Source organism: Carex rostrata, chromosome 17, assembly GCF_964058835.1.
Source record: "Carex rostrata chromosome 17, lpCarRost1.2, whole genome shotgun sequence".
Classification (NCBI taxonomy): Eukaryota; Viridiplantae; Streptophyta; class Magnoliopsida; order Poales; family Cyperaceae; genus Carex; species Carex rostrata.
In genome coordinates this window covers 33,716-56,169 of record NC_135934.1, presented here as the reverse complement: position 1 = coordinate 56,169, position 22,454 = coordinate 33,716, and the positions used below count along the sequence as shown (strand labels likewise).

The window sequence follows — 22,454 nt, the reverse complement described above, 5'->3', positions numbered from 1 at the left end:
GAATGACTCAAACCTCTTCTTAAACGCAAATAACGACTGCACTTTTTATTTCCCTCTTTCTTTTAAATTAAAAATCGATTTTATTTCATCAAAAAAAATCTACTTTTTATTTAACTTAAGAATTGATATGTCACAATTCGATAAAACTCCGAGACAACCGCCTCGTTGCGCTCACGTACAAAATTACGCCATTTACGGATGCGACGCGCGGCAACAAAACAAAAAGGAATGCAACACAGGGACTTCCCAGGAGGTCACCCATCCTAGTACTACTCCTGCCCAAGCACGCTTAACTGCGGAGTTCCGATGGGATCCGGTGCTTTAGTGCTGGTATGATCGCATCCGTTATAGAATGACTCAAACCTCTTCTTAAACGCAAATAACGACTGCACTTTTTATTTCCCTCTTTCTTTTAAATTAAAAATCGATTTTATTTCATCAAAAAAAATCTACTTTTTATTTAACTTAAGAATTGATATGTCACAATTCGATAAAACTCCGAGACAACCGCCTCGTTGCGCTCACGTACAAAATTACGCCATTTACGGATGCGACGCGCGGCAACAAAACAAAAAGGAATGCAACACAGGGACTTCCCAGGAGGTCACCCATCCTAGTACTACTCCTGCCCAAGCACGCTTAACTGCGGAGTTCCGATGGGATCCGGTGCTTTAGTGCTGGTATGATCGCATCCGTTATAGAATGACTCAAACCTCTTCTTAAACGCAAATAACGACTGCACTATTTATTTCCCTCTTTCTTTTAAATTAAAAATCGATTTTATTTCATAAAAAATAATCTACTTTTTATTTAACTTAAGAATTGCTATGTCATAATTCGATAAAACTCCGAGACAACCGCCTCGTTGCGCTCACGTACAAAATTACGCCATTTACGGATGCGACGCGCGGCAACAAAACAAAAAGGAATGCAACACAGGGACTTCCCAGGAGGTCACCCATCCTAGTACTACTCCTGCCCAAGCTCGCTTAACTGCGGAGTTCCGATGGGATCCGGTGCTTTAGTGCTGGTATGATCGCATCCGTTATAGAATGACTCAAACCTCTTCTTAAACGCAAATAACGACTGCACTTTTTATTTCCCTCTTTCTTTTAAATTAAAAATCGATTTTATTTCATCAAAAAAAATCTACTTTTTATTTAACTTAAGAATTGATATGTCACAATTCGATAAAACTCCGAGACAACCGCCTCGTTGCGCTCACGTACAAAATTACGCCATTTACGGATGCGACGCGCGGCAACAAAACAAAAAGGAATGCAACACAGGGACTTCCCAGGAGGTCACCCATCCTAGTACTACTCCTGCCCAAGCACGCTTAACTGCGGAGTTCCGATGGGATCCGGTGCTTTAGTGCTGGTATGATCGCATCCGTTATAGAATGACTCAAACCTCTTCTTAAACGCAAATAACGACTGCACTTTTTATTTCCCTCTTTCTTTTAAATTAAAAATCGATTTTATTTCATCAAAAAAAATCTACTTTTTATTTAACTTAAGAATTGATATGTCACAATTCGATAAAACTCCGAGACAACCGCCCCGTTGCGCTCACGTACAAAATTACGCCATTTACGGATGCGACGCGCGGCAACAAAACAAAAAGGAATGCAACACAGGGACTTCCCAGGAGGTCACCCATCCTAGTACTACTCCTGCCCAAGCACGCTTAACTGCGGAGTTCCGATGGGATCCGGTGCTTTAGTGCTGGTATGATCGCATCCGTTATAGAATGACTCAAACCTCTTCTTAAACGCAAATAACGACTGCACTTTTTATTTCCCTCTTTCTTTTAAATTAAAAATCGATTTTATTTCATCAAAAAAAATCTACTTTTTATTTAACTTAAGAATTGATATGTCACAATTCGATAAAACTCCGAGACAACCGCCTCGTTGCGCTCACGTACAAAATTACGCCATTTACGGATGCGACGCGCGGCAACAAAACAAAAAGGAATGCAACACAGGGACTTCCCAGGAGGTCACCCATCCTAGTACTACTCCTGCCCAAGCACGCTTAACTGCGGAGTTCCGATGGGATCCGGTGCTTTAGTGCTGGTATGATCGCATCCGTTATAGAATGACTCAAACCTCTTCTTAAACGCAAATAACGACTGCACTTTTTATTTCCCTCTTTCTTTTAAATTAAAAATCGATTTTATTTCATCAAAAAAAATCTACTTTTTATTTAACTTAAGAATTGATATGTCACAATTCGATAAAACTCCGAGACAACCGCCTCGTTGCGCTCACGTACAAAATTACGCCATTTACGGATGCGACGCGCGGCAACAAAACAAAAAGGAATGCAACACAGGGACTTCCCAGGAGGTCACCCATCCTAGTACTACTCCTGCCCAAGCACGCTTAACTGCGGAGTTCCGATGGGATCCGGTGCTTTAGTGCTGGTATGATCGCATCCGTTATAGAATGACTCAAACCTCTTCTTAAACGCAAATAACGACTGCACTTTTTATTTCCCTCTTTCTTTTAAATTAAAAATCGATTTTATTTCATCAAAAAAAATCTACTTTTTATTTAACTTAAGAATTGATATGTCACAATTCGATAAAACTCCGAGACAACCGCCTCGTTGCGCTCACGTACAAAATTACGCCATTTACGGATGCGACGCGCGGCAACAAAACAAAAAGGAATGCAACACAGGGACTTCCCAGGAGGTCACCCATCCTAGTACTACTCCTGCCCAAGCACGCTTAACTGCGGAGTTCCGATGGGATCCGGTGCTTTAGTGCTGGTATGATCGCATCCGTTATAGAATGACTCAAACCTCTTCTTAAACGCAAATAACGACTGCACTTTTTATTTCCCTCTTTCTTTTAAATTAAAAATCGATTTTATTTCATCAAAAAAAATCTACTTTTTATTTAACTTAAGAATTGATATGTCACAATTCGATAAAACTCCGAGACAACCGCCTCGTTGCGCTCACGTACAAAATTACGCCATTTACGGATGCGACGTGCGGCAACAAAACAAAAAGGAATGCAACACAGGGACTTCCCAGGAGGTCACCCATCCTAGTACTACTCCTGCCCAAGCACGCTTAACTGCGGAGTTCCGATGGGATCCGGTGCTTTAGTGCTGGTATGATCGCATCCGTTATAGAATGACTCAAACCTCTTATTAAACGCAAATAACGACTGCACTATTTATTTCCCTCTTTCTTTTAAATTAAAAATCGATTTTATTTCATAAAAAATAATCTACTTTTTATTTAACTTAAGAATTGCTATGTCATAATTCGATAAAACTCCGAGACAACCGCCTCGTTGCGCTCACGTACAAAATTACGCCATTTACGGATGCGACGCGCGGCAACAAAACAAAAAGGAATGCAACACAGGGACTTCCCAGGAGGTCACCCATCCTAGTACTACTCCTGCCCAAGCACGCTTAACTGCGGAGTTCCGATGGGATCCGGTGCTTTAGTGCTGGTATGATCGCATCCGTTATAGAATGACTCAAACCTCTTCTTAAACGCAAATAACGACTGCACTTTTTATTTCCCTCTTTCTTTTAAATTAAAAATCGATTTTATTTCATCAAAAAAAATCTACTTTTTATTTAACTTAAGAATTGATATGTCACAATTCGATAAAACTCCGAGACAACCGCCTCGTTGCGCTCACGTACAAAATTACGCCATTTACGGATGCGACGCGCGGCAACAAAACAAAAAGGAATGCAACACAGGGACTTCCCAGGAGGTCACCCATCCTAGTACTACTCCTGCCCAAGCACGCTTAACTGCGGAGTTCCGATGGGATCCGGTGCTTTAGTGCTGGTATGATCGCATCCGTTATAGAATGACTCAAACCTCTTCTTAAACGCAAATAACGACTGCACTTTTTATTTCCCTCTTTCTTTTAAATTAAAAATCGATTTTATTTCATCAAAAAAAATCTACTTTTTATTTAACTTAAGAATTGATATGTCACAATTCGATAAAACTCCGAGACAACCGCCTCGTTGCGCTCACGTACAAAATTACGCCATTTACGGATGCGACGCGCGGCAACAAAACAAAAAGGAATTACGCCATTTACGGATGCGACGCGCGGCAACAAAACAAAAAGGAATGCAACACAGGGACTTCCCAGGAGGTCACCCATCCTAGTACTACTCCTGCCCAAGCACGCTTAACTGCGGAGTTCCGATGGGATCCGGTGCTTTAGTGCTGGTATGATCGCATCCGTTATAGAATGACTCAAACCTCTTCTTAAACGCAAATAACGACTGCACTTTTTATTTCCCTCTTTCTTTTAAATTAAAAATCGATTTTATTTCATCAAAAAAAATCTACTTTTTATTTAACTTAAGAATTGATATGTCACAATTCGATAAAACTCCGAGACAACCGCCTCGTTGCGCTCACGTACAAAATTACGCCATTTACGGATGCGACGTGCGGCAACAAAACAAAAAGGAATGCAACACAGGGACTTCCCAGGAGGTCACCCATCCTAGTACTACTCCTGCCCAAGCACGCTTAACTGCGGAGTTCCGATGGGATCCGGTGCTTTAGTGCTGGTATGATCGCATCCGTTATAGAATGACTCAAACCTCTTATTAAACGCAAATAACGACTGCACTATTTATTTCCCTCTTTCTTTTAAATTAAAAATCGATTTTATTTCATAAAAAATAATCTACTTTTTATTTAACTTAAGAATTGCTATGTCATAATTCGATAAAACTCCGAGACAACCGCCTCGTTGCGCTCACGTACAAAATTACGCCATTTACGGATGCGACGCGCGGCAACAAAACAAAAAGGAATGCAACACAGGGACTTCCCAGGAGGTCACCCATCCTAGTACTACTCCTGCCCAAGCACGCTTAACTGCGGAGTTCCGATGGGATCCGGTGCTTTAGTGCTGGTATGATCGCATCCGTTATAGAATGACTCAAACCTCTTCTTAAACGCAAATAACGACTGCACTTTTTATTTCCCTCTTTCTTTTAAATTAAAAATCGATTTTATTTCATAAAAAAAAATCTACTTTTTATTTAACTTAAGAATTGATATGTCACAATTCGATAAAACTCCGAGACAACCGCCTCGTTGCGCTCACGTACAAAATTACGCCATTTACGGATGCGACGCGCGGCAACAAAACAAAAAGGAATGCAACACAGGGACTTCCCAGGAGGTCACCCATCCTAGTACTACTCCTGCCCAAGCACGCTTAACTGCGGAGTTCCGATGGGATCCGGTGCTTTAGTGCTGGTATGATCGCATCCGTTATAGAATGACTCAAACCTCTTCTTAAACGCAAATAACGACTGCACTTTTTATTTCCCTCTTTCTTTTAAATTAAAAATCGATTTTATTTCATCAAAAAAAATCTACTTTTTATTTAACTTAAGAATTGATATGTCACAATTCGATAAAACTCCGAGACAACCGCCTCGTTGCGCTCACGTACAAAATTACGCCATTTACGGATGCGACGTGCGGCAACAAAACAAAAAGGAATGCAACACAGGGACTTCCCAGGAGGTCACCCATCCTAGTACTACTCCTGCCCAAGCACGCTTAACTGCGGAGTTCCGATGGGATCCGGTGCTTTAGTGCTGGTATGATCGCATCCGTTATAGAATGACTCAAACCTCTTATTAAACGCAAATAACGACTGCACTATTTATTTCCCTCTTTCTTTTAAATTAAAAATCGATTTTATTTCATAAAAAATAATCTACTTTTTATTTAACTTAAGAATTGCTATGTCATAATTCGATAAAACTCCGAGACAACCGCCTCGTTGCGCTCACGTACAAAATTACGCCATTTACGGATGCGACGCGCGGCAACAAAACAAAAAGGAATGCAACACAGGGACTTCCCAGGAGGTCACCCATCCTAGTACTACTCCTGCCCAAGCACGCTTAACTGCGGAGTTCCGATGGGATCCGGTGCTTTAGTGCTGGTATGATCGCATCCGTTATAGAATGACTCAAACCTCTTCTTAAACGCAAATAACGACTGCACTTTTTATTTCCCTCTTTCTTTTAAATTAAAAATCGATTTTATTTCATCAAAAAAAATCTACTTTTTATTTAACTTAAGAATTGATATGTCACAATTCGATAAAACTCCGAGACAACCGCCTCGTTGCGCTCACGTACAAAATTACGCCATTTACGGATGCGACGCGCGGCAACAAAACAAAAAGGAATGCAACACAGGGACTTCCCAGGAGGTCACCCATCCTAGTACTACTCCTGCCCAAGCACGCTTAACTGCGGAGTTCCGATGGGATCCGGTGCTTTAGTGCTGGTATGATCGCATCCGTTATAGAATGACTCAAACCTCTTCTTAAACGCAAATAACGACTGCACTTTTTATTTCCCTCTTTCTTTTAAATTAAAAATCGATTTTATTTCATCAAAAAAAATCTACTTTTTATTTAACTTAAGAATTGATATGTCACAATTCGATAAAACTCCGAGACAACCGCCTCGTTGCGCTCACGTACAAAATTACGCCATTTACGGATGCGACGCGCGGCAACAAAACAAAAAGGAATGCAACACAGGGACTTCCCAGGAGGTCACCCATCCTAGTACTACTCCTGCCCAAGCACGCTTAACTGCGGAGTTCCGATGGGATCCGGTGCTTTAGTGCTGGTATGATCGCATCCGTTATAGAATGACTCAAACCTCTTCTTAAACGCAAATAACGACTGCACTTTTTATTTCCCTCTTTCTTTTAAATTAAAAATCGATTTTATTTCATCAAAAAAAATCTACTTTTTATTTAACTTAAGAATTGATATGTCACAATTCGATAAAACTCCGAGACAACCGCCTCGTTGCGCTCACGTACAAAATTACGCCATTTACGGATGCGACGCGCGGCAACAAAACAAAAAGGAATGCAACACAGGGACTTCCCAGGAGGTCACCCATCCTAGTACTACTCCTGCCCAAGCACGCTTAACTGCGGAGTTCCGATGGGATCCGGTGCTTTAGTGCTGGTATGATCGCATCCGTTATAGAATGACTCAAACCTCTTCTTAAACGCAAATAACGACTGCACTTTTTATTTCCCTCTTTCTTTTAAATTAAAAATCGATTTTATTTCATCAAAAAAAATCTACTTTTTATTTAACTTAAGAATTGATATGTCACAATTCGATAAAACTCCGAGACAACCGCCTCGTTGCGCTCACGTACAAAATTACGCCATTTACGGATGCGACGTGCGGCAACAAAACAAAAAGGAATGCAACACAGGGACTTCCCAGGAGGTCACCCATCCTAGTACTACTCCTGCCCAAGCACGCTTAACTGCGGAGTTCCGATGGGATCCGGTGCTTTAGTGCTGGTATGATCGCATCCGTTATAGAATGACTCAAACCTCTTCTTAAACGCAAATAACGACTGCACTTTTTATTTCCCTCTTTCTTTTAAATTAAAAATCGATTTTATTTCATCAAAAAAAATCTACTTTTTATTTAACTTAAGAATTGATATGTCACAATTCGATAAAACTCCGAGACAACCGCCTCGTTGCGCTCACGTACAAAATTACGCCATTTACGGATGCGACGCGCGGCAACAAAACAAAAAGGAATGCAACACAGGGACTTCCCAGGAGGTCACCCATCCTAGTACTACTCCTGCCCAAGCACGCTTAACTGCGGAGTTCCGATGGGATCCGGTGCTTTAGTGCTGGTATGATCGCATCCGTTATAGAATGACTCAAACCTCTTCTTAAACGCAAATAACGACTGCACTTTTTATTTCCCTCTTTCTTTTAAATTAAAAATCGATTTTATTTCATCAAAAAAAATCTACTTTTTATTTAACTTAAGAATTGATATGTCACAATTCGATAAAACTCCGAGACAACCGCCTCGTTGCGCTCACGTACAAAATTACGCCATTTACGGATGCGACGCGCGGCAACAAAACAAAAAGGAATGCAACACAGGGACTTCCCAGGAGGTCACCCATCCTAGTACTACTCCTGCCCAAGCACGCTTAACTGCGGAGTTCCGATGGGATCCGGTGCTTTAGTGCTGGTATGATCGCATCCGTTATAGAATGACTCAAACCTCTTCTTAAACGCAAATAACGACTGCACTTTTTATTTCCCTCTTTCTTTTAAATTAAAAATCGATTTTATTTCATCAAAAAAAATCTACTTTTTATTTAACTTAAGAATTGATATGTCACAATTCGATAAAACTCCGAGACAACCGCCTCGTTGCGCTCACGTACAAAATTACGCCATTTACGGATGCGACGTGCGGCAACAAAACAAAAAGGAATGCAACACAGGGACTTCCCAGGAGGTCACCCATCCTAGTACTACTCCTGCCCAAGCACGCTTAACTGCGGAGTTCCGATGGGATCCGGTGCTTTAGTGCTGGTATGATCGCATCCGTTATAGAATGACTCAAACCTCTTCTTAAACGCAAATAACGACTGCACTTTTTATTTCCCTCTTTCTTTTAAATTAAAAATCGATTTTATTTCATCAAAAAAAATCTACTTTTTATTTAACTTAAGAATTGATATGTCACAATTCGATAAAACTCCGAGACAACCGCCTCGTTGCGCTCACGTACAAAATTACGCCATTTACGGATGCGACGCGCGGCAACAAAACAAAAAGGAATGCAACACAGGGACTTCCCAGGAGGTCACCCATCCTAGTACTACTCCTGCCCAAGCACGCTTAACTGCGGAGTTCCGATGGGATCCGGTGCTTTAGTGCTGGTATGATCGCATCCGTTATAGAATGACTCAAACCTCTTCTTAAACGCAAATAACGACTGAACTTTTTATTTCCCTCTTTCTTTTAAATTAAAAATCGATTTTATTTCATCAAAAAAAATCTACTTTTTATTTAACTTAAGAATTGCTATGTCATAATTCGATAAGACTCCGAGACAACCGCCTCGTTGCGCTCACGTACAAAATTACGCCATTTACGGATGCGACGCGCGGCAACAAAACAAAAAGGAATGCAACACAGGGACTTCCCAGGAGGTCACCCATCCTAGTACTACTCCTGCCCAAGCACGCTTAACTGCGGAGTTCCGATGGGATCCGGTGCTTTAGTGCTGGTATGATCGCATCCGTTATAGAATGACTCAAACCTCTTCTTAAACGCAAATAACGACTGAACTTTTTATTTCCCTCTTTCTTTTAAATTAAAAATCGATTTTATTTCATCAAAAAAAATCTACTTTTTATTTAACTTAAGAATTGCTATGTCATAATTCGATAAGACTCCGAGACAACCGCCTCGTTGCGCTCACGTACAAAATTACGCCATTTACGGATGCGACGCGCGGCAACAAAACAAAAAGGAATGCAACACAGGGACTTCCCAGGAGGTCACCCATCCTAGTACTACTCCTGCCCAAGCACGCTTAACTGCGAAGTTCCGATGGGATCCGGTGCTTTAGTGCTGGTATGATCGCATCCGTTATAGAATGACTCAAACCTCTTCTTAAACGCAAATAACGACTGAACTTTTTATTTCCCTCTTTCTTTTAAATTAAAAATCGATTTTATTTCATCAAAAAAAATCTACTTTTTATTTAACTTAAGAATTGCTATGTCATAATTCGATAAGACTCCGAGACAACCGCCTCGTTGCGCTCACGTACAAAATTACGCCATTTACGGATGCGACGCGCGGCAACAAAACAAAAAGGAATGCAACACAGGGACTTCCCAGGAGGTCACCCATCCTAGTACTACTCCTGCCCAAGCACGCTTAACTGCGGAGTTCCGATGGGATCCGGTGCTTTAGTGCTGGTATGATCGCATCCGTTATAGAATGACTCAAACCTCTTCTTAAACGCAAATAACGACTGAACTTCAATCGATCTTATAATGGCGCTCGAATGTCCGATTTTAGCAAACGACCACTTTTCGGAAAGCTTGCGAGAAGATGCATGTGTCGATGACTGCTTTGCGGTTTTGCGATATTCAGAATTGCCAAAAAATAATGGGAAGAGACTCAAAACTTGAGTTGAAATTTTCGATTAATTTTTTCAGTTCTATTTTTAAACTAAGTAGCTTAGTAAATTGTTTATTTAGATTAAAGATGACGCAAAATCACTTAAAATCTCTAATATTTTATGAAATAGAACAAGAGTTTATATTTCTTGGTACATGGGTTCTATACAATATCTACGCTTCAGCTCTTGCTTCACACACATATATTTTATTTGCCAAATATTCTATTGACAAAATCAAAGAATATGAGTATTCAAAAATGATAGCAGAAAATATTCCAAACATAATGGTACAATATATTGTTGGGGCTAATCAACAAAAAAAGGACTCACTCAACCCTGAATGGGCTTGCTCACCGAACAGGAATCCAATGGGGACTTGCTCACCTAAAGGAGACCCGAAGGGGACTCTAATCTAATATGTACTCTCTATTGGCTTTTGGGGCCCTCGACTTGCTCGTTTGACTAGATTTGTAGCAAGCCAGCACGAAGTTTGGAGCAGCTTTCACTTTCATTGCGGCCCGAATTGATTTCATTGCGGCCCGCAAGAAAACAGACATAGCCCTCTTCATTTTCTACACTTTCATTGCAGCCCGCAACCAAATCCATTGCGGCCCGAAATGACTTTTACAGTTTCCTGTACTTTCATTGCGGTCCGCAACCAAATCCATTGCGGCCCGAAATGAGTTTACAGTTTTCTGCATGACAAATTCTTAACTGCCTCCACTCATTGCGGCCCGTAATAGATGTTATTGCGGCCCGCAATAAGGCAGTTCAGAGCCCGAATTTGCTATTTTTAGGGATTTATTTCTAGGTTTCGCTAGGGGGTATAAAAGGGGACCTGTAGAATAGATTGAGGACGTTTTTTAGGGAGAAAATTTCTGGTTTTGAACAAGAAAAAGCAAGGAAAAGCAAGGAAAAGAGAAGAAGGGAGGAGAGAACACCATTGATCAACCGGTTTTATTATTTTCTTTCCTTTGGAACTCTTTTATTCTTTTGATTTCATTTGTGTCTTAGCCATGACTGGCTAAGGGCTTTTCTAGGGTTGATTAGGGTTGTACTTGAAACTTTTGTTATGATTTAGTTGATTTTATTTCATATATTCTTGTTCTTTGTTATGATCTATTCTTTATTTTAATTGATTGTAAAGACTTAATCGAAATCGCATGAAACCCTAGGATTTGGTATTTGCAATTGAGAAATTGAATATTAGGTCCAGACCATAAGGAATAGGGTATTTGATAGGCTAAGTACCGAGAGATGATGTTTGTCTTATACGGGCTTTACCTAATAGTTTAGAAAATTGTGCCAGGTACCGAGAGGTGAAAGACGGTTTTCTAAATTAATTGGGACAATAAGAACTTAATGACTCTAGATTAGAGTAGCCAAGTATCGAGAGGTGACGTTTATTCTAATTTAAAGATGGTATTAATATAGAGATATCACTTTGTACCTATAATATCCAACTGTGCCTTCATAAAAATAAGAACAAAATTTACAAACCAATTAATCGTAATATTAGTGGATAGGAACCCTAAGAAACCCTAATTTCTCATACTTGTTAAAAATCAGATTTTGCTTTAAAGACTTTAGTTTAATTCAGTTTAATCGCAATCAAACCAACATTTTGAGCAAACAAAAACCTTTTTATTTTTCTTTTACGAAATTAAATTGTCAGGTTAGATTTGATATTCCAACTTGTCCCTGTGGAGACGATCCCTAAGTACTACTCGACAAGGTTGTACACTTGCAACCGAATTGAGCGTAAATTAGGATTTATTGCTTGTATTGCAAACAACACATCATGTTTTTGGCGCCGATGCCGGGGACAACGGTGAATATTATTTCAGACCTAAGTAATTTAGTTAGTAACTATTTTTAATTTTCTTTTGCTTTCTTTCTCTCTCATTTTCTAGGTCGAAATATGGCAGAGGAACCTCCAACTCTGGACGCCACAGATTTGGTTGAGTGGTTTTCTAGGAAAGGATCAACTCATCTTTTCTACGAGAGAAGAAACAAACACCCAACAAGGGGACCTTTTTTGCACTTAAATCCATGTCGCTTAGACATGTCGACCGAAAATGAAGATATTCGATTTGAAAACCTTCAGAGAGAACGGGATCAGATGGCCAATGAACTTCAACGTTTGTGGGCAGCCGCTCTTGAAAGAGGAAACAATGAAGCAGCTGATGCCAACCGCCCTTTGAGAGACTTTACAGCACCTAGGGCTGAGGAAATCCACCTTGGCTATACGACACCTACTATCAATGCTGAAGAATACCAAATTCCGTCTGCATGGGTTAGCATGGTGCAGCGTAATCTGTTCTACGGTCTGCCTCACGAAGATGCCACACAACACTTAGCCAATTTTGAAGAAATCTGCAGTACAATTAAGGTACAAACTGTTTCTCCTGAAGATCTTAAAGTTATGGCTTTCACTTTTTCTCTTGCAGATAAGGCTAAAGGTTGGATAAGGGGACAATGGCCCGAGAACATGAATACTTGGCCTAAGGTGGCGAATGCTTTTCTTAACAAGTTCTTTCCGTCATCCAAAACAAACTCCTTGCGCCATAAAATCCACAATTTCCGACAGAAAGGAGATGAAACCATGAGTGAGGCGTGGAAGAGATTTCAAGAACTGCAGAGGTGCTGTCCCCATCATGGTATCGAGGGGTGGAATTTATTGCAAATCTTCTACAACAGCCTTATGCCACAAGACAAAGGTATGTTAGACGTAGCTGCTGGAGGTAGTCTCATGAATAAAGGGGCTATGGACGGATACAAGTTGGTTGATGACATGGCTCTCAACCAAAGCCAATGGCACAACCCTAGGGAGACACCGATGATCTTGCAGCGGGGAATGAAAGAGGTGAATTCGAATCCAAACTTGGCTGCAGAAATTGCTGCTTTGAATCTCAAAATTGATCAACTGAGCGTAAATGCGGTAAACAATTCCTTTCCTCTCCCTTGTTCAATTTGTGGTAATAGCGATCATCTAGCAATTAACTGTGGTATAAGTGATGGGGGGTAGTATTGATGAGGTTAATGCAATTAACCAAGATAATTTTAAACCGAATAACAATCCTTATTCCAATACTTACAACCCCGGTTGGAGAAATCACCCAAACTTTTTGTGGAGACAAAATGACCAACCAACCCAAGGTAACCAAAATAACCAAGGTAGTTCAAACTTTAATAGACAAAATCAAGGGTATGGTAATCAAGGGTATGGTTCTAATGCACAACCAAAATCCAATCTTGAATTGATGATGGAAGCTTTCATGACAAATCAAAACTAAAAGTTTGATGAATTGACCAAAAAGGTAGATATGTTAGCAACCCAAAATAAAATGCTTGAAAACCAAGTTGCACAACAAGCATCTTCATCCTTCCGACAACAAGGCACACTACCGGGCAAGCCGGACATCAACCCTAGGGAGTACGCGAATGCAATAATCCTAAGGAGCGACACGGAATATCAAGGACCAAAGATGCGAGAGACACAACCGCCTTCGGCTCGCCTCAATGCAAACACATCGGCATCAGATCTATCTCAAGAACCGGGTAACTCCAACCCGACCAAGGTAAAATCTATTGAAACTCCTAAGTATATTCCTCCACTTAGGTTTGTACCCTTTCCTCAAATGTTAGTGAAGAATAAACTGGACCAACAAGAAATTTTGACTGCACAATGGAGGAAAGCAAACATGTGATATTAGATGAAAAATGTAGTGCAATCTTTTCTACCGATTTACCTCCTAAAATGAAAGATCCGGGTAGTTTCTCGATACCTTGCTCTATAGACACAACTAGGATTGAAAATGCAATGTGTGATTTAGGGGCAAGTGTCAGTCTCATGCCTAAATCGGTTTATGACAAACTTGAGTCGGGTAATTTAGAACCAACCAATATGACACTAACTCTTGCTGACGGGACGACACGATCTCCACTTGGTATCTTGAAAAATGTGGTTGTCAAAATTGGTAAGATTAAAATTCCTGTCGATTTTGTTGTCATTGAAACAGATGATCATTCGGCCGTTCTCTTAGGTCGAGCTTTCTTAGCAATGGCAGGTGCAAACATCAAAGTCAAAGAGGGGGAGCTTTCTTTCTCCGTTGGGAAGAAGAAAGAAACATTTTATTTTCATAAGCCATTGATACCTCCTAACAAAAATTCAGTTTGCATGATAGAAATTTCACAGGTTAATAGAGAATTTGTGCAAAAGAAGTCGGTGGAAACATCTGAAACCGACAAATCTCGAGAAAATCGACACAAAACGGAGCAATGGGGAGGCCGCCCTCCCGATCCTCCACCTAAGCATCAAGGTGCACCACCACCACCTTCTGCCAATAGAGTAGTCCATGTTTCTTCCTATTTACTTTTGTTTATTTTTAAGCTTGGGGGATGGGAAGAAATTGTATCTTTGCATGCATGTTTATTATTTTTCCAGTTTTTCAAAAATTTTAGGATTTATAACCTTATTTTTTACTTGACCATGAATAGGATTTGTGATTTTAAACTTAATTGCTTGAAATTGCGAATTTGTCAAGATGTTTTACGAGGTTATGAAAAATAGAGTCTTGCATAATTGGACTTAATTGTTTGAAAATGCATAAAGTATAAAATCATGTTTAATTTTTTGTGTTAAAAGTTTGTTTAATTTTTGTGTTAAAAGTTGGCAAAAATAAAACCCTTGATAAATTGGAGTGATTGACAAAAATATTAGAAATTTGGATACAAATTTTAACGAGTTTTTAGGAATACCTTTGGAATAATTTGAAATAACCACATACTTTGGCGAAAAACTTTGTGGAAATAAAGGTCTAAGAAATTGGAAATTTAGGGATTAAATTTTTTTTTTTTTGAAAATGCAACTTGTTTGTGAAAAACGAATTTAGAAAGATCGGGATATCCATAGGTATGAATTAATGCCAAAGGATGTGTGTATTCATGATATTTTTGCAAAAATATTGAAAAATAGTCAAGTTGAAAATTTTCAAGAAAGACTATGTTTGCTTATGTTACGGCGACATGACGTACTTATAGCAATGAGTCATAGACACTTTGCTCCGCTAGTTTGCCCGATAAAGTGACCGAATTTGCACTAAGCTTGTGAGTTCGTGTCATGGAAGGGTTGAACCAAGAGCATGCGAATGTACTTTTGAATTAAAATGGTTGGGTATGGATTAGCTACCTATAACTAGCTGGTTTTTGTTCTAAGGATAAAGATTTATAGTGTCATAAAATAAAACCAACAAAAAATAAAATAAAATTTTGCATATATCAACACACGAAGTCTGCGACTTTCTAACCTAAGTTTGATTCAAGCTTGGGGGATTTTTAAAAGAATTTTCGCAAATAAGAATGCATTTTTTGTAACAAATTTAGATATCCGAAGTTTACAAATTCTAAACCTTTAAGGAAATAAAAGTTAGAGTAATTGAATTGTGGGGTCAAGCGTGATTAGCCAAGGGTTGCACTTTAAATTTGTACAAAATTTACGTTGAGATTTTTAAATTTTGGCAAGATCATACAAATTTTTCGATTGAAGAATGTATACTTGATATGAGGTTAAATTAGAGATCGAATTGTAGTCCAAGTTTAGACTTGCTTGGGACAAGCAAGGACTAGGCTTGGGGGAATTTGATAAGCCGAAATTGTATCTATTGAAACCTAGGGTTTGTTATGTAAATTAAGCCAAGTTTCGTTGAAATTAGGTTTGATTAGGTTAGAAATGTCCAAAAGTTCAAGTTACTGCCCTAGTTATGTTTATTTTGCAGGTAATCAAGTGTTTGGAGCTTAAAGGAGCAAAACAGGTGATTTGTAGCAAGCCAACATGAAGTTTGGAGCAGCTTTCACTTTCATTGCGACCCGAAATGATTTCATTGCGGCCCGCAACAAAACAGACAGAGCCCTCTTCATTTTCTACACTTTCATTGCAGCCCGCAACCAAATCCATTGCGGCCCGAAATGACTTTTACAGTTTCCTGCACTTTCATTGCGGCCCGCAACCAAATCCATTGTGGCCCGAAATGAGTTTACAGTTTTCTGCGCGACAAATTCTTAATTGCCTCCACTCATTGCGGCCCGTAATAGATGTTATTGCGGCCCGCAATAAGGCGGTTCAGAGCTCAAATTTGCTATTTTTAGGGATTTATTTCTAGGTTTCGCTAGGGGGTATAAAAGGGGACCTGTAGAATAGATTGAGGACGTTTTTAGGGAGAAAATTTCTGGTTTTGAACAAGAAAAAACAAGGAAAAGCAAGGAAGAGAGAAGAAGGGAGGAGAGAACACCATTGATCAACCGGTTTTATTATTTTCTTTCGTTTGGAACTCTTTTATTCTTTTGATTTCATTTGTGTCTTAGCCATGACTGGCTAAGGGCTTTTCTAGGGTTGATTAGGGTTGTACTTGAAACTTTTGTTATGATTTAGTTGGTTTTATTTCATATATTCTTGTTCTTTGTTATGATCTATTCTTTATTTTAATTGATTGTGAAGACTTAATCGAAATCGCATAAAACCCTAGGATTTGGTATTTGCAATTGAGAAATTGAATATTAGGTCTAGACCATAAGGAATAGGGTATTTGATAGGCTAAGTACCGAGAGGTGATGCTTGTCTTATACGGGCTTTACCTAATAGTTTAGAAAATTATGCCAGGTACCGAGAGGTGAAAGACGGTTTTCTAAATTAATTGGGACAGTAAGAACTTAATGACTCTAGATTAGAGTAGCCAAGTACCGAGAGGTGACGTTTATTCTAATTTAAAGATGATATTAATATAGAGATATCACTTTGTACCTACAATATCCAACTGTGCCTTCATAAAAATAAGAACAAAATTTACAAACCAATTAATCGTAATATTAGTGGATAGGAACCCTAAGAAACCCTAATTTCTCATACTTGTTAAAAATCAGATTTTGCTTTAAAGACTTTAGTTTAATTCAGTTTAATCGCAATCAAACCAACATTTTGAACAAACAAAAACCTTTTTATTTTCTTTTACGAAATTAAATTGTCAGGTTAGATTTGATATTCCAACTTGTCCCTATGGAGACGATCCCTAAGTACTACTCGACAAGGTTGTACACTTGCAACCGAATTGAGCGTAAATTAGGATTTACTGCTTGTATTGCAAACAACACATCACCAACCATAAGGTATGACAGAGAATTATACAACAAAACAATATATATATATCTCTAGTCAAATGACAAAATAACCACTAAGTTAATATGGTGATCCATACCAAAGGCCTACTACTCGCGTGCCTCTCCAAGATCAGCCACACCGAATTCTGTAAAAAAACCCAAAGGGTGGGGGTGAGAATTTATTTCTCAGTGCGAATTTGCCACAATCAGGTTATTGGACTTGCAATCAGATTCCATGCTCAAAAATGAAATCCATACAATATTACATTTATAGTTCTATCACAATATATAAATGAATGCGTATGCTTGACAACAAATAATCAAATGAACACAAATTTCCGGAATTTCCAAAATGAAGTTCGAACAAGCACATATTAGGCCTAACTCATTTTTATTATGGCTGGTAGCACCTACAGATGTTCAACTGAGCTGGACCCTTTATCTGACCCTCATATGTAGAGTTACCGACACCTACAGATGTTCCACCGAGCTGGACTCTTTATCTGACACCCATCTGAGATCCCTCGATTAACCATTTACTAAATTCTGGTTCAGAGTCATAATGAAAATTCACTTGAAATAATTCGGAATGCCGTAATATTCAATTGACCGTCCAAATACATTACCACGTAGGATAATGCCCCCGAGCCTCAGACGTTAGACATTAGTCACCCACGATCACAATCAATATATACATAGTCACCCACAATCACAATTAACATATATATAGTCACCCACCCACTAGTACAAAAAACCCCTTCACCGACCCTTAATCACTGACTATTTTAAGCAAAGCATCAGTGTTGCTCATACTACACTGACTCTTTTATTAAATAACAGTCAGCGTTGTTGTTCAACACTGACGCTTTAAAAACAGTTCGTGTTGGTTATCAACACTGACGGTTTTAAAAAAAACAGTCAGTGTTGAACACCAACACTGACTGTTTTTAAAGCGTCAGTGTTGGTACTCAACACCGACGCTCTAAAAACAGTTAGTGTTGGTGTTCAACACTGACTGTTTTCTAACAAGAGTCAGTGTTGGTGTTCAACACTGACTGTTTTCTAAAAAGAGTAAGTGTTGGTACTCAACACTGACTCTTTTTAGAAAACAGTCAGTGTTGAGCACCAACACTGACTGTTTTTAAAGCGTCGGTGTTGAGTACCAACACTGACGCTTTAAAAACAGTCAGTGTTGGTGCTCAACATCGACTGTTTTGTTAAGCCGTCAGTGTTGGATCATTTACTGACTATTTTTTTTTAACCGTCGGTTATTTTCATTTCCCTTCTAAGCAACTTTCCTTTTCCCAGATTTGTCGGTGGCTTCAAAAATTTAGAGGGATGTTTGCATGTTATGATATATTCACACATAGACATGATATTTGGAGTGAACTCATCAAAAATTTAGATGGATGTTTGCAAGTTATGATATATTCACACATAGACATGATATTTGGAGTGAACTCATCAAAAATTTAGAGGGATGTTTGCAAGTTATGATATATTTACGAATCCGATAAGATATATAAAAAAATCTCAAAAACTAAAAATTATTATTTTTTTCTTATTTTTTTTCCTTTATATAGAATTAATTTAGACATTCAAAATTAATTTATTTTAATTTAATTGTATCTAAGAAAATTATATGTTAATGTATAATATTTTTCTAACTATGTGATGGAAAAATTAATACGTTTTCAGAGAACAAATCACCAAGTATCCAGAGAGGGGATGGGTATGGATTTTAGAAAAACCACCTAGAGAACAAGTAACTCTCTGTATCACATTTGCATAGAGACACCTCCCAACAAATTTATTTCGCCTGAGGTAACCAAATTTCTCAATTTTACATAAGAGACGTCGAATCAGTTTTGGCACGAATATTGAAGGATCCACTGCCTTTCACCTAGGAGGATTTAAACAAAAATATTAAGTTACCTGAGAGGATATGGACTCCCACCCACAACCTCAAAAATGGACACCTCCTTTGAAATGAAGACCATTCATCTCCTATCAAACGGATATAAATTTACAAATCTAAATTTAGGTAATAAGTGTACAGAAAATAGTATGAAAAGAATTAAAAATAAATATTTTCTACTCTTTTTACATCTTATATGTCAAATAATACTTATAAATGTCAATTTTATATAATTTTATCGTTATTTGTCTCTTGAAATTGAGCCAATAATTTCATACCGTTCATTTTTACGTAATCAATCAACGGTCGATGTGCAATGAAATGAAATTTTATTTTCATTTACCTAACAATCAAGAGGATGAAATATTGAAACATCGAAGCACTATAAACACTTCTAGTTGGATTGAAGCTTAGACATGATCGAACTTCGAAAAATTTATTTTGGTTATGTTTAATATTTTTTATCTCATAAATTTTTGCAAAGAATATATCTCTTAAATAAAATTCAATCTATATAATATAATTCTATATATACAAAATTATTTTGCAAACTTTTTTATTTCTCTTCCTTGCAAATTTTTTAACTTTCTACCAAAAAAAATCACCGACGGTTTTAAAAAAAACAGTCAGTGTTGATGTTCAACACTGACTGGTTTTTGAAAAACCGTCAGTGTTGATAATCAATACTGACTGTTTTTCAAAAAACAGTCATTGTTGACACTAACACTGACTGTTTTCGAAAACAGTCAGCGTTGCTCTCAACACTGACCCTTTTTTTAAAAACAGTCAGTGTTGCTCTAAACACTGACCCTTTTTTATAAAATCGTCGGTGATTTTTTTTTACAGATGCCGCTGAAATTTTCGTTCCTGGTTATATGTTTTGATTTTAGCCGCGAAGAACTTCATTTACCCTTCTAAATTTCATTTCCCTCTTCTTTGCGATAAACCCTCTCCGTCTCTCTCGCTCTCTTCAGACCTTGTAGCCGCCAGACCTCACCCTTTTCGCCTATCCCTAAACCCTCTCCGCACCATCCCTCTCTCTCGCATCAGATCGGCACCATCCCTGACGCACCATCTCTCTCTCGATCTCTCACCAGCACAGACGCATCAAATCGGCACCAACACAGCACAGACGCGCTCCCGTCAGCCTCAGCTTCACCCTTGCACAGACGCGCCCCGTCGTTTAGCACAGACCCTACCCCTTTTCGTGAATTGAAGCTTTTGTTCGGTAAATCCCTCTATGCTTCCTTGCATTTTTCTTTTTGCTTCTCTGTTGTGCCTTGTAAGGCTTGAAATCTGAACTCATGTTGAGTTAAATCTGCACCTTTGTGAATTGCTTGCTGATTTTGCTTGATTGGGGCTCAAATTGCTTGATGACATTGAATAATTGGAAAGCTTGTACCTTTGCGTTAAATAATGCTGGTTCAGTTCAACCTTTCGTAACTTTTATTTTTGTTTCATGATATTCTTGTTTGTCAGATTCTAAACCAGAATATACTGGTCCACAAAAATTTGAAAATAATTGATTAAATTTGAAATCAGGGGTGACAGTGTTCATTTGTGCTGTGGTGATAGCTATACTTAGAGACTGGTGCACAAAATGTCTTGTCTACTTTTGCTCCCTAGGAACTAATATTTATGCTTTAATAAAAAAATATCAGGAAGGATGATGATTGGAAGCTATCTCGAGGGGTATATGTGTTTGTTGGCATTGGATTCCTTATTCTGGTCGGTGCAATCTCCGCAGTAATAGTAACAATCAGGCCTTGGACGGTAAGTCTGTTTAATCAATAGGTAATTAACATACTTCCAATATTTTGTGTTAACTTTGTTTTTCTTGGTTTTTAAAATTGTGTTAACTTCAGGTATCTGGCGTGTGGCACTACAACAGATTATATGTATGATATTGCCAAAGTCCCGATATGAATTCAATTACTACTACCTCACCTTTGTTTCAGTTTATATGTAAAACAAGATATGTACTGACAGAGTTTATTGTGTTTATTCAGGTAGCCTATGGCATCACTGAGAAATTGAATTCAGAAATTTTGTTTCCCCTTCGCATGATCTACTTCCTTTCTTCTTTCTTATTCTTTAGTTCTTTTTCCTTTTGTGTTTGTTGCCTGATAACTAAGTCTGATATGTGTATCTATGAAGGTATTGAGATCTGCTTCAGAAAATGTGTTTGTACCGCTTACAGTGGGCAATGGTATTAGAGACTTCACTGTTACTAATGGCGGGATTATTTTTCTTCTCTCATTTGTGTTATATTTCTGGTTAGTTGCTATCCTCACGAAATTCTGATTTTTGTTAAACATAATATAATATACATAAATAGAGGCAACAATTCTTCTAATATTTTTTTTTCAACTAAACAATTCTTCTAATATATATTTTTTTCAACTAAATTTAGTTGAAGATGGTTAAACGGAGCGAATTATCCAAATCTATCCGTAATAATTTCCTACCCGAACCCATTTTGGCATAACTACTTTTCTATCCAAAGTCAATTGCAAATACAAATCGACAGCCCAAGTTTCTCTCTTGTACATTCGCTATATACGTGTTACTTCCGTACTAACTTATATATAAAGCGTATAGCGATATTTAACACAATAGTTGTGGGACAAACAATTGTGTGGAACCAGACGCTGACGCTAGGAGCAGTCAATTTTGTTTATTAAATTTAATTAACTATTTTTGAATTGTCTTTTTGACTTTTTCACATATCAAGGAATCCTTCGATCTTAAAGAAGATATTATTAATTGTGTATTGCTTTCTACTCTCTACACATGTTACACAGTAAATAAATCTACATGTCTAACCGGATGATGAATATATATATAACATTGCCATAAAAATAAATCTACATTGCCATAAAAATATGTGAATTAGAGCATTTAATTAATTAATTTTGTTCACACATTCACTTCACTATTGCTGACATTTAATTTTGTTCATTTGTTTTGTGTCCTTCCACTCGTGTCAGTTAACCCTTTTAAAATATTTGTTTTTTTTATTATTTCAAATACTTATAGTGTGTGCTTATCACTTTAGTTTTGAGGAATGAATCCTTATTCTGTGTTTTAGGAATATATTTTTTCTTTGAATTTGTTTTTATGCGTAGCTTGTGATCACTAATTTAAATATAAATATTCAACTAATTTTCTAAGGAATTTTTTATAATTAACTCTGAGAAATTAAATGAAATTCACCTTTTTCAAAAACCTTAAAACATATATATGATCCTTACCTCCTAAATTTTTTAACAAAATATTTTATGAGACTCGCTTTTTTCTATTGGATTTAGATTCCTATTCAGAATTTCAGATCCTTCCATATCTCTTTTGA

At 38.0% G+C, this 22,454-nt stretch overlaps 29 non-coding genes across 29 annotated transcripts; all 29 read right to left on the bottom strand.

Annotated features, from left to right (window-relative positions):
* Nucleotides 1-225: 225 nt before the first annotated feature.
* On the bottom strand, nucleotides 226-344 carry LOC144569032 (5S ribosomal RNA). The gene has a single exon (XR_013515942.1). It is a non-coding gene; the product is annotated as a 5S ribosomal RNA (ribosomal RNA).
* Nucleotides 345-575: 231 nt separating this feature from the next.
* On the bottom strand, nucleotides 576-694 carry LOC144569030 (5S ribosomal RNA). Its single transcript, XR_013515940.1, has one exon. It is a non-coding gene; the product is annotated as a 5S ribosomal RNA (ribosomal RNA).
* Nucleotides 695-925: 231 nt separating this feature from the next.
* On the bottom strand, nucleotides 926-1,044 carry LOC144568962 (5S ribosomal RNA). The gene has a single exon (XR_013515877.1). It is a non-coding gene; the product is annotated as a 5S ribosomal RNA (ribosomal RNA).
* A 231-nt stretch (nucleotides 1,045-1,275) lies between these two features.
* On the bottom strand, nucleotides 1,276-1,394 carry LOC144569029 (5S ribosomal RNA). Its single transcript, XR_013515939.1, has one exon. It is a non-coding gene; the product is annotated as a 5S ribosomal RNA (ribosomal RNA).
* A 231-nt stretch (nucleotides 1,395-1,625) lies between these two features.
* Nucleotides 1,626-1,744, bottom strand: LOC144569028 (5S ribosomal RNA). Its single transcript, XR_013515938.1, has one exon. It is a non-coding gene; the product is annotated as a 5S ribosomal RNA (ribosomal RNA).
* A 231-nt stretch (nucleotides 1,745-1,975) lies between these two features.
* LOC144569019 (5S ribosomal RNA) lies at nucleotides 1,976-2,094 on the bottom strand. Its single transcript, XR_013515932.1, has one exon. It is a non-coding gene; the product is annotated as a 5S ribosomal RNA (ribosomal RNA).
* A 231-nt stretch (nucleotides 2,095-2,325) lies between these two features.
* LOC144569011 (5S ribosomal RNA) lies at nucleotides 2,326-2,444 on the bottom strand. Its single transcript, XR_013515924.1, has one exon. It is a non-coding gene; the product is annotated as a 5S ribosomal RNA (ribosomal RNA).
* Nucleotides 2,445-2,675: 231 nt separating this feature from the next.
* Nucleotides 2,676-2,794, bottom strand: LOC144568999 (5S ribosomal RNA). Its single transcript, XR_013515913.1, has one exon. It is a non-coding gene; the product is annotated as a 5S ribosomal RNA (ribosomal RNA).
* Nucleotides 2,795-3,025: 231 nt separating this feature from the next.
* LOC144568987 (5S ribosomal RNA) lies at nucleotides 3,026-3,144 on the bottom strand. The gene has a single exon (XR_013515901.1). It is a non-coding gene; the product is annotated as a 5S ribosomal RNA (ribosomal RNA).
* A 231-nt stretch (nucleotides 3,145-3,375) lies between these two features.
* On the bottom strand, nucleotides 3,376-3,494 carry LOC144568976 (5S ribosomal RNA). The gene has a single exon (XR_013515890.1). It is a non-coding gene; the product is annotated as a 5S ribosomal RNA (ribosomal RNA).
* A 231-nt stretch (nucleotides 3,495-3,725) lies between these two features.
* Nucleotides 3,726-3,844, bottom strand: LOC144568964 (5S ribosomal RNA). The gene has a single exon (XR_013515879.1). It is a non-coding gene; the product is annotated as a 5S ribosomal RNA (ribosomal RNA).
* Nucleotides 3,845-4,121: 277 nt separating this feature from the next.
* LOC144568952 (5S ribosomal RNA) lies at nucleotides 4,122-4,240 on the bottom strand. The gene has a single exon (XR_013515868.1). It is a non-coding gene; the product is annotated as a 5S ribosomal RNA (ribosomal RNA).
* Nucleotides 4,241-4,471: 231 nt separating this feature from the next.
* On the bottom strand, nucleotides 4,472-4,590 carry LOC144568940 (5S ribosomal RNA). Its single transcript, XR_013515856.1, has one exon. It is a non-coding gene; the product is annotated as a 5S ribosomal RNA (ribosomal RNA).
* Nucleotides 4,591-4,821: 231 nt separating this feature from the next.
* Nucleotides 4,822-4,940, bottom strand: LOC144568928 (5S ribosomal RNA). The gene has a single exon (XR_013515845.1). It is a non-coding gene; the product is annotated as a 5S ribosomal RNA (ribosomal RNA).
* Nucleotides 4,941-5,171: 231 nt separating this feature from the next.
* On the bottom strand, nucleotides 5,172-5,290 carry LOC144568917 (5S ribosomal RNA). Its single transcript, XR_013515834.1, has one exon. It is a non-coding gene; the product is annotated as a 5S ribosomal RNA (ribosomal RNA).
* Nucleotides 5,291-5,521: 231 nt separating this feature from the next.
* On the bottom strand, nucleotides 5,522-5,640 carry LOC144568905 (5S ribosomal RNA). The gene has a single exon (XR_013515823.1). It is a non-coding gene; the product is annotated as a 5S ribosomal RNA (ribosomal RNA).
* Nucleotides 5,641-5,871: 231 nt separating this feature from the next.
* On the bottom strand, nucleotides 5,872-5,990 carry LOC144568894 (5S ribosomal RNA). Its single transcript, XR_013515812.1, has one exon. It is a non-coding gene; the product is annotated as a 5S ribosomal RNA (ribosomal RNA).
* A 231-nt stretch (nucleotides 5,991-6,221) lies between these two features.
* Nucleotides 6,222-6,340, bottom strand: LOC144568882 (5S ribosomal RNA). Its single transcript, XR_013515801.1, has one exon. It is a non-coding gene; the product is annotated as a 5S ribosomal RNA (ribosomal RNA).
* Nucleotides 6,341-6,571: 231 nt separating this feature from the next.
* Nucleotides 6,572-6,690, bottom strand: LOC144568870 (5S ribosomal RNA). Its single transcript, XR_013515790.1, has one exon. It is a non-coding gene; the product is annotated as a 5S ribosomal RNA (ribosomal RNA).
* A 231-nt stretch (nucleotides 6,691-6,921) lies between these two features.
* On the bottom strand, nucleotides 6,922-7,040 carry LOC144568859 (5S ribosomal RNA). Its single transcript, XR_013515779.1, has one exon. It is a non-coding gene; the product is annotated as a 5S ribosomal RNA (ribosomal RNA).
* A 231-nt stretch (nucleotides 7,041-7,271) lies between these two features.
* LOC144568846 (5S ribosomal RNA) lies at nucleotides 7,272-7,390 on the bottom strand. The gene has a single exon (XR_013515767.1). It is a non-coding gene; the product is annotated as a 5S ribosomal RNA (ribosomal RNA).
* Nucleotides 7,391-7,621: 231 nt separating this feature from the next.
* Nucleotides 7,622-7,740, bottom strand: LOC144568835 (5S ribosomal RNA). The gene has a single exon (XR_013515756.1). It is a non-coding gene; the product is annotated as a 5S ribosomal RNA (ribosomal RNA).
* A 231-nt stretch (nucleotides 7,741-7,971) lies between these two features.
* LOC144569055 (5S ribosomal RNA) lies at nucleotides 7,972-8,090 on the bottom strand. Its single transcript, XR_013515963.1, has one exon. It is a non-coding gene; the product is annotated as a 5S ribosomal RNA (ribosomal RNA).
* A 231-nt stretch (nucleotides 8,091-8,321) lies between these two features.
* LOC144569043 (5S ribosomal RNA) lies at nucleotides 8,322-8,440 on the bottom strand. The gene has a single exon (XR_013515952.1). It is a non-coding gene; the product is annotated as a 5S ribosomal RNA (ribosomal RNA).
* A 231-nt stretch (nucleotides 8,441-8,671) lies between these two features.
* LOC144569031 (5S ribosomal RNA) lies at nucleotides 8,672-8,790 on the bottom strand. Its single transcript, XR_013515941.1, has one exon. It is a non-coding gene; the product is annotated as a 5S ribosomal RNA (ribosomal RNA).
* Nucleotides 8,791-9,021: 231 nt separating this feature from the next.
* Nucleotides 9,022-9,140, bottom strand: LOC144568946 (5S ribosomal RNA). The gene has a single exon (XR_013515862.1). It is a non-coding gene; the product is annotated as a 5S ribosomal RNA (ribosomal RNA).
* A 231-nt stretch (nucleotides 9,141-9,371) lies between these two features.
* Nucleotides 9,372-9,490, bottom strand: LOC144568954 (5S ribosomal RNA). Its single transcript, XR_013515870.1, has one exon. It is a non-coding gene; the product is annotated as a 5S ribosomal RNA (ribosomal RNA).
* Nucleotides 9,491-9,721: 231 nt separating this feature from the next.
* LOC144568828 (5S ribosomal RNA) lies at nucleotides 9,722-9,840 on the bottom strand. Its single transcript, XR_013515750.1, has one exon. It is a non-coding gene; the product is annotated as a 5S ribosomal RNA (ribosomal RNA).
* A 2,745-nt stretch (nucleotides 9,841-12,585) lies between these two features.
* On the bottom strand, nucleotides 12,586-12,696 carry LOC144569018 (small nucleolar RNA R71). The gene has a single exon (XR_013515931.1). It is a non-coding gene; the product is annotated as a small nucleolar RNA R71 (small nucleolar RNA).
* Between the last annotated feature and the right edge of the window lie 9,758 nt (nucleotides 12,697-22,454).